The sequence below is a fragment of the Eriocheir sinensis genome, unplaced genomic scaffold, assembly GCF_024679095.1.
Source record: "Eriocheir sinensis breed Jianghai 21 unplaced genomic scaffold, ASM2467909v1 Scaffold90, whole genome shotgun sequence".
Taxonomy (NCBI): domain Eukaryota; kingdom Metazoa; phylum Arthropoda; class Malacostraca; order Decapoda; family Varunidae; genus Eriocheir; species Eriocheir sinensis.
Genome location: NW_026112275.1, coordinates 373263 through 392140, shown reverse-complemented (window position 1 = coordinate 392140; position 18878 = coordinate 373263).

Here is an 18878-nt window from a genome sequence, read left to right as displayed (position 1 = left end):
TTTGTATATGTATTTTTATAAAAATATGCTTTATTTTATGGGTATTTTGCATTTTTATTTTCATTCAAATTTACATTATTTTATTTATATTCTGTTTTTTTTTCGAAACAATTTTACATTATTCTATGTGTATTTTGTATATCTATTTTTATACGTATTTACTTAATTTATGTGTATTTTGTATATATATTTTTATAGAAATCTACGTTATTTTATGTGTATTCGTATATATATTTTGAAACAAATTTACATTGTTTTATATGTATTTTTGCATATCTCTTTCAAGACAAGTTTACCTTATTGTATGTGCATTTTGTATATTTACTTCAATACAAATTTAAATATTTTATGTGTATTTTGGTATATATATTTTTATAAGAAATGCCCTATTTCATGGGAATTTTGCATCTTTATTTTCATACAAATTTACATTATTTTATTAATATTCGGTGTATTTATTTTGATACGATTTCACATTATTCTATTTGTTTTTTGTATATATATTTTTTATACATATTTACATTATTTAATGTGTATCTTGCATATATATTTCATACAAATTTATTATCTATTACTTATTTTCATACAAATACACATTCTTTTCATGATATTTTGTTTATTTATTTTGACACGAATTTACCTAGATATGTATTTTGTATATATATTTTTATACGTATTTACATAATTTCATGTGTATTTTGTATATATATTTATATAGAAATCTACGTTATTTTATGTGTATTCGTATAAATATTTTGAAACAAATTTACTTTGTTTTATATGTATTTTTGAATATCTCTTTCAATACATATTTACCTTACTGTATATGCATTTTGTATATTTATTTCAATACAAATTTAAATATTTTATGTGTATTTTGGTATATATATTTTTATAAAAAATCCGCTATTTTATGGAAATTTTGCATCTTTCTTTTCATACAAATTTACATTATTTTATTGATATTCTGTGTATTTATATTGATAGGATTTTACATTATTCTATTTCTTTTTTGTAAATATTTTTTTATTCACATTTACATTATTTAATGTGTATCTTGCATATATATTTTATACATATTTACGTTATTTTAAGTGTATTTGTTTATATATTTTCATTCAAATTTACATTATTCTATGTGTATTTTGTATATGTATTTCAATACAATTTACCTAATTTTATGTGTATTTTGTATATTTCTTTTCATACAAATTTTAAAATTTTTTGTGTATTTTTGTATATAGTTTTATTCAAATTTAGGTTATTTTATGTACGCATTTACTTTATTTAATGTGTGTTTTGTATATATATTTTTATGCAAATTTACTTTATTTTATGTGCATATTTGTACATATATTTTTTTAGAAATTTGCGTTAATTTATGTGTATTTGTATATGTTTTCTCATACAAATTTACATTATTTGATTGCTATTTTGTTTATTTATTTTGATACGAATGAAAATAGATATACAAAATATACATAAAATAAACTAAAATAAAGCATATTTTTATAAAAATACATATACAAAAATACACATAGATTAATCAAATTTGTGTTAAAATTAATATACAAAATGCACATACAATAAGGTAAATTTGTATTGAAAAAATATGCAAAATACACATAAAACAATGTAAATTTGTTTCAAAATATATATTCGAATACACATAAAATAACGCAGATTTCTATAGAAATATATATACAAAATACACTTGAAATAATGTCAATACGTATAAAAATATATATATACAAAATACACATTAAATAATGTTAATTCGTGTCAAAATAAATAAACAAAATATCATGAAAAGAATGTGTATTTGTATGAAAATAGATATACAAAATACACATAAAATAACCTAAATTTGTATAAAACTATAAAAAAAATACACAAAAATAATTTAAACTTGTATGAAAATAAATATACAAAAAACATATTAAATTAGGTAAATTTGTATTGAAATACATATACAAAATACACATAAAATAATGTAAATTTGAATGAAAATATATAAACATATAGACTTAAAATAACGTAAATTTGTATCAAATATATATACAAAAAACACATTAAATAATGTAAATATGTATAAAAAAATATATAAAACACAAATAAAATAATGTAAAATCGTATCAAAATAAATACAGAAAATATTAATAAAATAATGTAAATTTGTATGAAAATTAAGATGCAAAATACCCATAAAATAACGCATTTTTTATAAAAATATATATACGAAAAAACATAAAATATTTGATTTTGTATTAGAATAAATAGATATACAAAATACACATAAAATAAGCTAAATTTGAATTGAAATATATATACAAAATACATCAAATAATGTAAATTTGTATCAAAATACCTATACAAATACACATATAATAACGTAAATTTGTATAAAAATATATAAACAAAATACACATTAAATAATGTAAATACGTATAAAAAAATGTAAAAAATACACAAATAATCATGTAATTCGTATCAAAATAAATAAACAAAATACCAATAAAATAATGTAAATTTGTATGAGAAAACATATACAAAATACACATAAATAACGCAAATATCAATAAAAATATATATAATATAATATATTTTTATACATATTTAAAATATTTAATGTATATTTTGTATATATATATTTTATCGAAATTTACGTGATTTTATATGTATTTGTTTATATATTTTCATACAAATTTACATTATTTTATGTGAGTTTTGTATATGTATTTCAATACAAATTTGCCTAACTTTATGTGTATTTTGCATATCTATTTTCAAACAAATTTAAATTATTTTTGTGTATTTTTGTATATATTTTTATACAAATTCTAGTTATTTGATTTGTTTTTTGTATATATATTTTCCTACAAATATACATTCTTTTATTGGAATTTTGTGTATTTAATTTTTTACGAATTTACATTATTTTATGTGTATTTTGTATATATATTTTTCTACGTATTTAAACTATTTTATGTGTATTTTATATATACATTTTCATAAAAATTTTCGTTATTTTATTGTGTGTGTTCCTATATATTTTGAAACATTTTATACAAATTCATATTATTTTATGTGTATTTGTATATATATTTTCATACAAATTTATATTATTTTATGTGTTTTCTTACATATATTTTATTACAAATTTACCTTATTTTATGTTTATTTTGTATATTTATTTCATTTAATTTTAAATTATTTAATGTGAATATTTGTATTTGTATTTAGGTTATTTTATGTGTGTTTTCTATATATATTTTCATCCAAAATTACATTATTTTATTGTTATTTTCTTAATTTAGCTCGATACGAATTTAGATTATTTCATAGGTATTTTGTATACATATTTTTATACTCATTTACATTATCTAATATGTGTTTTGTATATATTTTTTTATGCAAACTAATTTTATTTGCATTTTTGTACATATATTTTTATAGAGACTTAAAACGTTATTTTATGTGTATTTTGTATATGTTTTCTCATACAAATTTACATTATTTAATTAGTTTTTTGTTTATTTATTTTGATACGAATGACTTGATTATTGGTGTATTTTGTAAATATTTTTTTATACGTATTTACATTACTTAATGTGTATTTTGTTTATATATTTTTTTAAAAAATTTACGTTATTATATGTGTATTTGTTAAAAATATTTTGAAACGAATTTACTTTATTTTATGTATTTTGTATATATATTTCAATTCAAATTTAACTTATTTTGTATGTATTTTGTATATCTATTTTCATGCAAATTTAATTACTTCTGTGTATTTTTGTATATAGTTTTATACAAATTTGTATATTTATATTTATACAAATACACATTCTCTTATTGGTATTTTGTTTATTTATATTTATACGAATTTACATTATTTTATGTGTATTTTGTATACATTTTTGATTCGTATTTACTTAATTTTATTTGTATTTTGTATATATATATTTATAGAAATCTACGTTATTTTATGTGTATTCGTATATATATTTTGAAACAAATTTACATTGTTTTATATGTTTTTTGCATATCTATTTCAATACAAATTTACTTTATTGTATGTGCATTTTGTATATTTATTTTAATACAAATTCAAATATTTTATGTGTATTTTGGTATATATAATTTTATAAAAATGCGTTATTTTATAGGTATTTTGCATCTTAGTTTTCATACAAATGTACATTATTTTATTAATATTCTGTGTATATATTTTGATACGATTTTATATTATACTATTTGTGTTTTGTATATATTTTTTTATACATATTTTCATTATTTAATGTGTATTTTTATATATATTTTATACAAATTAACGTCATTTTAAGTGTATTTGTTTATATAATTTCATTCAAATTTACATTATTTTAAGTGTATTTTGTATATGTATTTCAATACAAATTTACCTAATTTTATGTGTATTTTGTATATTTATTTTCATACAAATTTAAATTATTTTGTGTTTTTTTGTATATACATATAGAGTAAATTTCTATGAAAATATATATTCAAAATACATATAAAATTATGTAAATAAGTATAAAAATATATATATATCAAATTCACCTAAAAAAATGAAAATTCGTATCAAAATAAATAAACAAAATTCCGATAAAAGAACGTATATTTGTAGGAAAATAAATATACAAAATACACATAAAATTACGAAAATTTGAATAAAAATATATACAAAAAAACAAAAAAATAAATTTAAATTTGTATGAAAATAAATATACAAAATACACATATAATTAGTTAAATTTGTATTTAAATACATGTACAAAATACACATAAAATAATGTAAATTTGTATGAAATGAAAACAAATTCACATAAAATAACGTACATTTGTATAAAATTGATATACAAAATATACATAGAATAATGTAAAATCGTATCAAAATAAATACACAGAATATCAATAAAATAATGTAATTTTGTATGAAAATAAAGATGCAAAATACCAATAAAAAAAAGCATATTTTTTTTTAAAATACATATACAAGAATACACATAGAATAATTAAATTTGTATTAAAATTAATATAATAATACAATAAGGGAAATTTGTATTGAAAAAATATACAAAATGCACATAAAACAATGTATATTTGTTTCAAAATATATATACGAATACACATAAAATAACGTATATTTCTATAGAAATATATATAAAAAATACACATGAAATGACGTAAATACGTATAAAAATATATATACACAATACACATTAAATAATGTAAATTCGCATCAAAATAAATAAACAAAATATCAATAAAAGAATGTGTATTTGTATGAAAATAGATATACAAAACACATAAAATATTGTAAATTTGTATAAAACTCTATTAAAAAAATACACAAAAATAATTTAAATTTGTATAAAAATATATATACAAAATACACATAAAACTAGTTAAATTTCCATTGAAATACATATACAAAATACACATAAAATAATGTAAATTTGAATGAAAATATATAAACAAATACACTTAAAATAACGTAAATTTGTATGAAATATATATAGAAAATACACATTAAATAATGTAAATATGTATAAAAAAAATATATACAAAACACAAATAGAATAATGTAAAATAGTATCAAAATAAATACACAGAATATTAATAAAATAATGTATATTTGTATGAAAATAAAGACGCAAAATACCCATAAAACAACGCATTTTTTATGAAAATATATATACCAAAATACACATAAAATATTTAAATTTGTATTACAATAAATATACAAAATGCACATACAATAAGGTAATTTTTTATTGAAATAGATATGGAAAATACACATAAAACAATGTAAATTTGTTTCAAAATATATATACGAATACACATAAAATAACGTAGGTTTCTATAAAAATCTATTTACAAAATACACATAAAATGAAGTAAATACGTATAAGAAAATGTATACAAAATACACATAAAATAATGTAAACTCGTATCAAAATAAATAAACTAAATGCCAATAAAAGAATGTTTACTTGTATAAATATAAATATATAAAATACACATAAAATAACATAAATTGTATAAAACTATATACAAAAATAAACAAAAATAATTAAATTTGTATGAAAATAGATATACAAAAGACACATAAAATAAGCTAAATTTGAATTGAAATAAATATAGAAAATACATAAAATAATGTAAATTTGTATCAAAATATATATTCAAATACACATATGTTAAAATTAATATACAAAATGCGTATATAATAAGTTAAATTTGTATTGAAAAAATATGCAACATACACGTTTACTCATACAAATTTATATTATTTTATTGGTATTTTGTTTATTTATTTTGATACGAATTACATGATTATATGTGTATTTTGTACATATTTTTTTATACGTATTTACATTATTTAATGTGTATTTTGTATATATATTTTCATACAAATTTATGTTATTATATGTGTATTTGTATAAATATTTTGATACAAATTTACTTTATTTCATGTATTTTGTATATATATTTCAATTCAAATTTAGCTTATTTTGTGTGTATTTTGTATATATTTTCATACAAATTTAATTACTTCTGTGTATTTTTGTATATAGTTTTATATAAATTTACGTTATTTTATGTGTATTTTGTATATTTATATTTATACAAATACACATTCTTTTATTGCTATTTTGTTTATTTATTTTGATACGAATTTACATTATTTTGTGTATTTTGTATACATTTTTTTATACGTATTTACTTCATTTTATGTGTATTTTGTATATATATTTTTATAGAAATCTACGTTATTATATGTGTATTCGTATATATATTTTGAAACAAATTTACATTGTTTTATATGTATTTTGCATATCTATTTCAATACAAATTTAACTTATTGTATGTGTTTTTTGTATATTTATTTTAATACAAATTTAATTTTTTGATGTGTATTTTGGTATATATATTTTTATAAATGAAAAAAATGCGTTAGTTTATGGGTATTTTGCTTCTTTATTTTCATACAAATTTACATTATTTTATTAATATTCTGTGTATTTATTTTGATACGATTTTACATTATTCTATTTGTGTTTTGTACATATTTTTTTATAGAAATTTACGTTATTTTAAGTGTATTTGTTTATGTATTTTCATTCAAATTTACATTATTTATGTGTATTTTGTGTATGTATTTCAATACAAATTTACCTAATTTTATGTGTATTTTGTATATTTATTTTCATACAAATTTAAAATATTTTTGTGTATTTTTGTATATAGTTTGATACAAATTTAGGTTATTTTATGTGTATTTTGTATATCTATTTTCATACAAATACACATTCTTTTATTGATATTTTGTTTATTTATTTTGACGCGAATTTTATGTGAATTTGTTTTCATTTCATACAAATTTACAATACTTTATGTGTATTTTGTACATGTATTTAAATACAAATTTAATTAATTATATGTGTATTTTGTATATCTATTTTTATACAAATTGATATTTATTTTTTTGTTTTTTTGTATATATTTTTATTCAAATTTTCGTAATCTTATAAAAATATATATACCAAAATACACATAAAATATTTAAATTTGCATTGAAATAAATATACAAAATGCACATACAATAAGGTAAATTTGTATTGAAAGAGATATGCAAAAATACATATAAAACAATGTAAATTTGTTTCAAAATATATATGCGAATACAAATAAAAAAAGTAGATTTCTATAAAAATATATATACAAAATACACATAAAATTAAGTAAATACGTATAAAAAATGTATACAAAATACACATAAAATAATGTAAATTCGAATTAAAATAAATAAACAAAATACCAATAAAAGAATGTGTATTTGGATAAATATAAATATACAAAATACACATACAAAATAAACATAAAATAAGGTAGATTTGTAAAAAAATATATGTACAAAATACACATAAAATAATATAAATTTATATAAAAATATATATACAAATACACATAAAATACCATGAATTTGTATAAAAATATATATTCAAAATAAATATTAAATAATGTAAAAGCGTATAAAAATATATATACAAATACAGATACAAAAATACACATCGAATAATTAAATTTGTATTAAAATTAATATACAAAATGCGTATATAATAAGGTAAATTTGTATTGAAAAAATATGCAACATACACGTTTACTCATACAAATTTATATTATTTTATTGGTATTTTGTTTATTTATTTTGATACGAATTACATGATTATATGTGTATTTTGTACATATTTTTTATACGTATTTACATTATTTAATGTGTATTTTGTTTATATATTTTCATACAAATTTACGTTATTATATGTGTATTTGTATAAATATTTTGATACAAATTTACTTTATTTCATGTATTTTGTATATATTTCAATTCAAATTTAGCTTATTTTGTGTGTATTTTGTATATATTTTCATACAAATTTAATTACTTCTGTGTATTTTTGTATATAGTTTTATATAAATTTACGTTATTTTATGTGTATTTTGTATATTTATATTTATACAAATACACATTCTTTTATTGGTATTTTGTTTATTTATTTTGATACGAATTTACATTATTTTATGTGTTTTTTGTATACATTTTTTTATACGTATTTACTTCACTTTATGTGTATTTTGTATATATATATTTTATAGAAATCTACGTTATTTTATGTGTATTCGTATATATATTTTGAAACAAATTTACATTGTTTTATATGTATTTTGCATATCTATTTCAATACAAATTTATCTTATTGTATGTGTTTTTTGTATATTTATTTTAATACAAATTTAATTTTTTGATGTGTATTTTGGTATATATATTTTTATAAATAAAAATAATGCGTTATTTTATGGGTATTTTGCTTCTTTATTTTCATACAAATTTACATTTTTTTATATGTATTTTGCATATCTATTTCAATACAAATTTACCTTATTGTATGTGTTTTTTGTATATTTATTTTAATACAAATTTAATTTTTTATGTGTATTTTGGTATATATATTTTTATAAATAAAAAAAAAAGCGTTATTTTATGGGTATTTTGCTTCTTTATTTTCATACATACTTACATTATTTTATTAATATTCTGTGTATTTATTTTGATACGATTTTACATTATTCTATTTGTGTTTTGTACATATTTTTTATACAAATTTACGTTATTTTAAGTGTATTTGTTTATGTATTTTCATTCAAATTTACATTATTTTATGTGTATTTTGTGTATGTATTTCAATACAAATTTACCTAATTTTATGTGTATTTTGTATATTTATTTTCATACAAATTTAAAATATCTTTGAGTATTTTTGTATATAGTTTGATACAAATTTAGGTTATTTTATGTGTATTTTGTATATCTATTTTCATACAAATACACATTCTTTTATTGATATTTTGTTTATTTATTTTGACGCGAATTTTATGTGAATTTGTTTTCATTTCATACAAATTTACATTATTTTATGTGTATTTTGTACATGTATTTAAATACAAATTTAACTAATTATATTTGAATTTTGTATATCTATTTTCATACAAATTGAAATTTTTTTTTTTGTTTTTTTGTATATATTTTTATTCAAATATTCGTAATCTTATAAAAATATATATACCAAAATACACATAAAATATTTAAATTTGCATTGAAATAAATATACAAAATGCACATAAAATAAGGTAAATTTGTATTGAAAGTGATATGCAAAAATACATATAAAACAATGTAAATTTGTTTCAAAATATATATACGAATACAAATAAAAAAACGTAGATTTCTATAAAAATATATATACAAAATACACTTAAAATTAAGTAAATACGTATAAAAAAATGTATACAAAATACACATAAAATAATGGAAATTCGAATTAAAATAAATAAACAAAATACCAATAAAAGAATGTGTATTTGGATAAATATAAATATACAAAATACACATACAAAATAAACATAAAATAAGGTAGATTTGTAAAAAAAAATATGTACAAAATACACATAAAATAATGTAAATTTATATAAAAATATATATACAAATACACATAAAATACCATGAATTTGTATAAAAATATATACTCAAAATAAATATTAAATAATGTAAAAGCGTATAAAAATATATATACAAATACAGATACAAAAATACACATCGAATAATTAAATTTGTATTAAAATTAATATACAAAATGCGTATATAATAAGGTAAATTTGTATTGAAAAAATATGCAACATACACGTTTACTCATACAAATTTATATTATTTTATTGGTATTTTGTTTATTTATTTTGATACGAATTACATGATTATATGTGTATTTTGTACATATTTTTTATACGTATTTACATCATTTAATGTGTATTTTGTTTATATATTTTCATACAAATTTACGTTATTATATGTGTATTTGTATAAATATTTTGATACAAATTTACTTTATTTCATGTATTTTGTGTATATATTTCAATTCAAATTTAGTTTATTTTGTGTGTATTTTGTATATATTTTCATACAAATTTAATTACTTCTGTGTATTTTTGTATATAGTTTTATATAAATTTACGTTATTTTATGTGTATTTTGTATATTTATATTTATACAAATACACATTCTTTTATTGGTATTTTGTTTATTTATTTTGATACGAATTTACATTATTTTATGTGTTTTTTGTATACATTTTTTTATACGTATTTACTTCATTTTATGTGTATTTTGTATATATATATTTTATAGAAATCTACGTTATTTTATGTGTATTCGTATATATATTTTGAAACAAATTTACATTGTTTTATATGTATTTTGCATATCTATTTCAATACAAATTTATCTTATTGTATGTGTTTTTTGTATATTTATTTTAATACAAATTTAATTTTTTGATGTGTATTTTGGTATATATATTTTTATAAATAAAAAAAATGCGTTATTTTATGGGTATTTTGCTTCTTTATTTTCATACAAATTTACATTTTTTTATATGTATTTTGCATATCTATTTCAATACAAATTTACCTTATTGTATGTGTTTTTTGTATATTTATTTTAATACAAATTTAATTTTTTATGTGTATTTTGGTATATATATTTTTATAAATAAAAAAAATGCGTTATTTTATGGGTATTTTGCTTCTTTATTTTCATACATATTTACATTATTTTATTAATATTCTGTGTATTTATTTTGATACGATTTTACATTATTCTATTTGTGTTTTGTACATATTTTTTTATACAAATTTACGTTATTTTAAGTGTATTTGTTTATGTATTTTCATTCAAATTTACATTATTTTATGTGTATTTTGTGTATGTATTTCAATACAAATTTACCTAATTTTATGTGTATTTTGTATATTTATTTTCATACAAATTTAAAATATCTTTGAGTATTTTTGTATATAGTTTGATACAAATTTAGGTTATTTTATGTGTATTTTGTATATCTATTTTCATACAAATACACATTCTTTTATTGATATTTTGTTTATTTATTTTGACGCGAATTTTATGTGAATTTGTTTTCATTTCATACAAATTTACATTATTTTATGAGTATTTTGTACATGTATTTAAATACAAAATTAACTAATTATATTTGTATATTGTATATCTATTATCAAACAAATTGAAATAATTTTTGTTTTTTGTATATTTTTATTCAAATATTCGTAATCTTATAAAAATATATATACCAAAATACACATAAAATATTTAAATTTGCATTGAAATAAATATACAAAATGCACATAAAATAAGGTAAATTTGTATTGAAAGTGATATGCAAAAATACATATAAAACAATGTAAATTTGTTTCAAAATATATATACGAATACAAATAAAAAAACGTAGATTTCTATAAAAATATATATACAAAATACACTTAAAATTAAGTAAATACGTATAAAAAAATGTATACAAAATACACATAAAATAATGTAAATTCGAATTAAAATAAATAAACAAAATACCAATAAAAGAATGTGTATTTGGATAAATATAAATATACAAAATACACATACAAAATAAACATAAAATAAGGTAGATTTGTAAAAAAAAATATGTACAAAATACACATAAAATAATGTAAATTTATATAAAAATATATATACAAATACACATAAAATACCATGAATTTGTATAAAAATATATACTCAAAATAAATATTAAATAATGTAAAAGCGTATAAAAATATATATACAAAGTACATATAAAATAATGTAAATTCGTATCAATATAAATCAACAAAACACCAATAAAATAATATATATTTGAATGAAAATAAATTTACAAAATACACATAACATAACTAAAATTTGTATTAAAATATATACAAAAATACATAAAAATAATTTGAGTTTGTAAGAAAATAGATATTCAAAATACATATAAAACTAGTTAAATTTCTTTTCAAATACAAATTTACCTTATTGTATGTGTTTTTTGTAAATTTATTTTAATACAAATTTAATTTTTTCATGTGTATTTTGGTATATATATTTTTATAAATAAAAAAAATGCGTTATTTTATGGGTATTTTGCTTCTTTATACCCATAAAATATTGTAAATTTGTGTCAAAATATATAAACAAATACACATAAAATAACTTAAAATAACGTAAATATGTATCAAATATATATACAAAAAACACATTAAATAATGTAAATATGTATAAAAAAATTTATACAAAACATAAATAAAATAATGTAAAATCGTATCAAAATAAATACAGAAATTATTAATAAAATAATGTAAATTTGTATTAAAATTAAGATGCAAAATACCCATAAAATAACGCATTTTTTATAAAAATATATATACGAAAAAACATAAAATATTTGATTTTGTATTAAAATAAATAGATATACATTCTTTTATTGGTATTTTGTTTATTTATTTTGTTTCGAATTTACATTATTTTATGTGTATTTTGTTTACATTTTTTTATACATATTTACTTAATTTTATGTGTATTTTGTATATATATTTTTATAGAAATCTACGTTATTTTATGTGTATTCGTATATATATTTTGAAACAAATTTACATTGTTTTATATGTATTTTTGCATATCTCTTTCAATAGACGTTTACCTTATTGTATGTGCATTTTGTATATTTATTTCAATACATATTTAAATATTTTATGTGTATTTTGGTATATTTATTTTTATAAGAAATGCGCTGATGGGAATTTTGCATCTTTATTTTCATACAAATTTACATTATTTTATTAATATTCGGTGTATTTATTTTGATACGATTTTACATTATTCTATTTGTTTTTTGTATATATTTTTTTTATACATATTTACATTATTTAAATGTATCTTGCATATATATATTTACAAATTTATTATCTATTATTTATTTTCATACAAATACACATTCTTTTCATGATATTTTGTTTATTTATTTTGTCACGAATTTACATTACTTAATATGTATTTTATATATATATATATATATATATATATATATATATATATATATATATATATATATATATATATATATATATATATATATATATATATATATATATATATATATATATATATATATATATTTTACATAAATTCATGTGTATTTTGTATATATATTTCTATAGAAATCTACGTTATTTTATGTGTATTCGTATATATATTTTGAAACAAATTTACACTGTTTTATTTGTATTTTGCGTTTTTTTTCAATACAAATCTACCTTATTGTATGTGTGCATTTTGTATATTAATTTTAATACAAATTTAATTATTCTATGTGTATTTTTGTATATGTATTTAAAAAAAAAAATGCTTTATCTTATGGGTATTTTGCATCTTTATTTTCATACAAATTTAAATTATTTTATTGATATTCTGTGTACTTATTTTGATACGATTTTACATTATTCTATGTATAACAAAAATAAATACATACACAAAAATAGATATGCAAAATACATATAAACAATGTAAATTTGTTTCAAAATATATATACGAATACACATGAAATAAGGTAGATTTCTATAAAAATATATATACAAAATACACATAAAATTAAGTAAATACGGTTAAAAAAATGTATACAAAATACACATAAAATAATGTAAATTAGTATCAAAATAAATAAACAAAATACCAATAAAAGAATGTGTATTTGTATAAATATATATATACAAAATACACATTAAATAATATAAATTTGTTTAAAACTATACAAAATACACATGAAATGATGTAAATACGTATAAAAATATATATACAAAATACACATTAAATAATGTAAATTCGTGTCAGAATAAATAAACAAAATATCAATAAAAGAATGTGTATTTGTATGAAAATAGATATACAAAATACACATAAAATAACCTAAATTTTTATCAAACTATATACAAAAATACACAGAAATATTTTAAATTTGAATGAAAATAAATATACAAAATACACATAAAATTAGGTAAATTTGTATTGAAATACATTCACAAAATACACATAAAATAATGTAAATTTGAATGAAAATACATAAACAAATACACTTAAAATAACGTAAATTTGTATAAAAAAAATATGTACAAAACACAAATAGAATAATGTAAAATCGTATCAAAATAAATACACAGAATATTAATAAAATAATGTAAATTTGTATGAAAATAAAGAAGCAAAATACCCATAAAATAACGCATTTTTTTTATTTATAAAAATATATATACCAAAATACACATCAAAAAATTAAATTTGTATTAAAAAATATATACAAAAAACACATACAATAAGGTAAATTTGTATTGAAATAGATATGCAAAAATACATATAAAACAATGTAAATTTGTTTCAAAATATATATACGAATACACATAAAATAACGTAGATTTCTATAAAAATATATATACAAAATACACATAAAATGAAGTAAATACGTATAAAAAAATGTATACAAAATACACATAAAATAATGTAAATTCGTATCAAAATAAATAAACAAAATACCAATAAAAGAATGTGTATTTGTATGAATATAAATATACAAAATACACATAAAATAACGTAAATTTGAATTGAAATATATATACAAAATACATGAAATAAAGTAAATTTGTATCAAAATATTTATACAAATACACATAATAACGTAAATTTGTATGAAAATATATAAACAAAATACACATTAAATAATGTAAATACGTATAAAAAAATATGTACAAAATACACATATAATCATGTAATTTGTATCAAAATAAATAAACAAAATACCAATAAAATAATATAAATTTGTATGAGTAAACGTGTATGTTGCATATTTTTTCAATACAAATTTACCTTATTATATACGCATTTTGTATATTAATTTTAATACAAATTTAATTATTCGATGTGTATTTTTGTATCTGTATTTTTATAAACATATGCTTTATTTTTTTGGGTATTTTGCATCTTTTTTTTTCATACAAATTTACATTATTTTATTGATATTCTGCTCATTCATTTTGATACGAATTGACATTATTCTATGTGTATTTTGTATATATTTTTCATACAAGTTTACGTTATTTTATGTTTAAAAATATATACAAAATACACATATAATCATGTAATTCGTATCAAAATAAATAAACAAAATACCAATAAAATAATATAAATTTGTATGAGTAAACGTGTATGTTGCATATTTTTTCAATACAAATTTACCTTATTATATACGCCTTTTGTGTATTAATTTTAATACAAATTTAATTATTCGATGTGTATTTTTGTATCTGTATTTTTATAAATATACAAAATACACATACAAAATAAACATAAAATAAGGTAGATTTGTAAAAAAATATATGTACAAAATACACATAAAATAATGTAAATTTATATAAAAATATATATACAAATACACATAATATTTGCATCTTTATTTTCATACAAATTTACATTATTTTATTGATATTCTGCTCAATCATTTTGATACGAATTGAAATTATTCTATGTGTAGTTTGTATATATTTTTCATACAAATTTACGTTATTTTATGTGTATTTGTTTATATAGTTTGACACAAATTTACAATATTTTATGGGTATTTTGTATATACATTTCAAAAGAAATTTACCTAGTTTTATGTGTATTTTGTATATCTATTTTCATAAAAACTCAAATTATTTCTATGTATTTTTGTATATATTTTAATACAAATTTTAGTTATGTTATGTGTATTTTGTAAATTTATTTTCATTCAAATATATATTATTTTATTGGTGTTTTGTTGATTTATATTGATACGAGTTTACATTATTTTATATGTACTTTGTATATATATTTTTATACGCTTTTACATTATTTAATATTTATTTTGAATATATATTTTTATACAAATTCATTGTATTTTATGTGTATTTGTATATATATTTTTATATAAATTTACATTATTTTATGTGTATTTTGTACATATATTTTTTTATAAATCTACCTTAGTTTATGTTTATTTGTATGTGTATTTTGTATATTTATATTTATCCAAATACACATTCTTTTATTGGTATTTTGTTTATTTATTTTAATTCGAATTTACATTATTTTATGTGTATTTTGTATACATTTTTTTATACGTATTTACTTAATTTTAAGTGTATTTTGTATATATATTTTTATAGAAATCTACGTTTTTTTATTTGTATTCGTATATATATTTTGAAACAAATTTACATTGTTTTATATGTATTTTTGCATATCTCTTTCAATACAAATTTACCTTATTTTATGTGCATTTTGTATATTTATTTCAATGCAAATTTAAATATTTTATGTGTATTTTGGTATATATATTTTTATAAGATTACGAATATTTGAATAAAAATATATACAAAAAAAACAAAAAAATAAATTTCAATTTGTATGAAAATAGATATACAAAATACAAATATAATTAGTTAAATTTGTATTTAAATACATGTACAAAATACACATAAAATAATGTAAATTTGTATGAAATGAAAACAAATTCACATAAAATTCGCGTCAAAATAAATAAACAAAATATCAATAAAAGAATGTGTATTTGTATGAAAAAAAATATACAAAATACACATAAAATAACCTAAATTTGTATCAAACTATATACAAAAATACACAAAAATATTTTAAATTTGTATGAAAATAAATATACAAAATACACATAAAATTAGGTAAATTTGTATTGAAATACATACACAAAATACACATAAAATAATGTAAATTTGAATTAAAATACATAAACAAATACACTTAAAATAACGTAAATTTGTATAAAAAATATGTACAAAACACAAATAGAATAATGTAAAATCGTATCAAAATAAATACACAGAATATTAATAAAATAATGTAAATTTGTATGAAAATAAAGAAGCAAAATACCCATAAAATAACGCATTTTTTTTATAAATATATATATATACCAAAATACACATAAAAAAATTAAATTTGTATTAAAATAAATATACAAAAAACACATACAATAAGGTAAATTTGTATTGAAATAGATATGCAAAATACATATAAAACAATGTAAATTGGTTTCAAAATATAGATACGAATACACATAAAATAACGTAGATTTCTATAAAAATATATATACAAAATACACATAAAATGAAGTAAATACGTATAAAAAAATGTATACAAAATACACATAAAATAATGTAAATTCGTATCAAAATAAATAAACAAAATACCAATAAAAGAATGTGTATTTGTATAAATATAAATATACAAAATACACATAAAATAACGTAAATTTATATAAAACTATATACAAAAATACACAGAAGTAATTAAATTTGTATGAAAATATATACAAAATACACACAAAGTAAGGTAAATTTGAATTGAAATATATATACAAAATACATGAAATAAAGTAAATTTGTATCAAAATATTTATACAAATACACATATAATAACGTAAATTTGTATGAAAATATATAAACAAAATACACATTAAAAAATGTAAATACGTATAAAAAATATGTACAAAATACACATATAATCATGTAATTCGTATCAAAATAAATAAACAAAATACCAATAAAATAATATAAATTTGTATGAGTAAACGTGTATGTTGCATATTTTTTCAATACAAATTTACCTTATTATATACGCATTTTGTATATTAATTTTAATACAAATTTAATTATTCGATGTGTATTTTTGTATCTGTATTTGTATATATATTTTTATACGCTTTTACATTATTTAATATTTATTTTGAATATATATTTTTATACAAATTCATGGTATTTTATGTGTATTTGTATATATATTTATATATATATATATATACATTATTTTATGTGTATTTTGTACATATATTTTTTTACAAATCTACCTTATTTTATGTTTATTTTGTATGTGTATTTTGTATATTTATATTTATCCAAATACACATTCTTTTATTGGTATTTTGTTTATTTATTTTAATTTGAATTTACATTATTTTATGTGTATTTTGTATACATTTTTTATACGTATTTACTTAATTTTATGTGTATTTTGTATATATATTTTTATAGAAATCTACGTTTTTTTATTTGTATTCGTATATATATTTTGAAACAAATTTACATTGTTTTATATGTATTTTTGCATATCTCTTTCAATACAAATTTACCTTATTGTATGTGCATTTTGTATATTTATTTCAATGCAAATTTAAATATTTTATGTGTATTTTGGTATATATATTTTTATAAAATTACGAAAATTTGAATAAAAATATATACAAAAAAAAAAATTCAATTTGTATGAAAATAGATATACAAAATACACATATAATTAGTTAAATTTGTATTTAAATACATGTACAAAATACACATAAAATAATGTA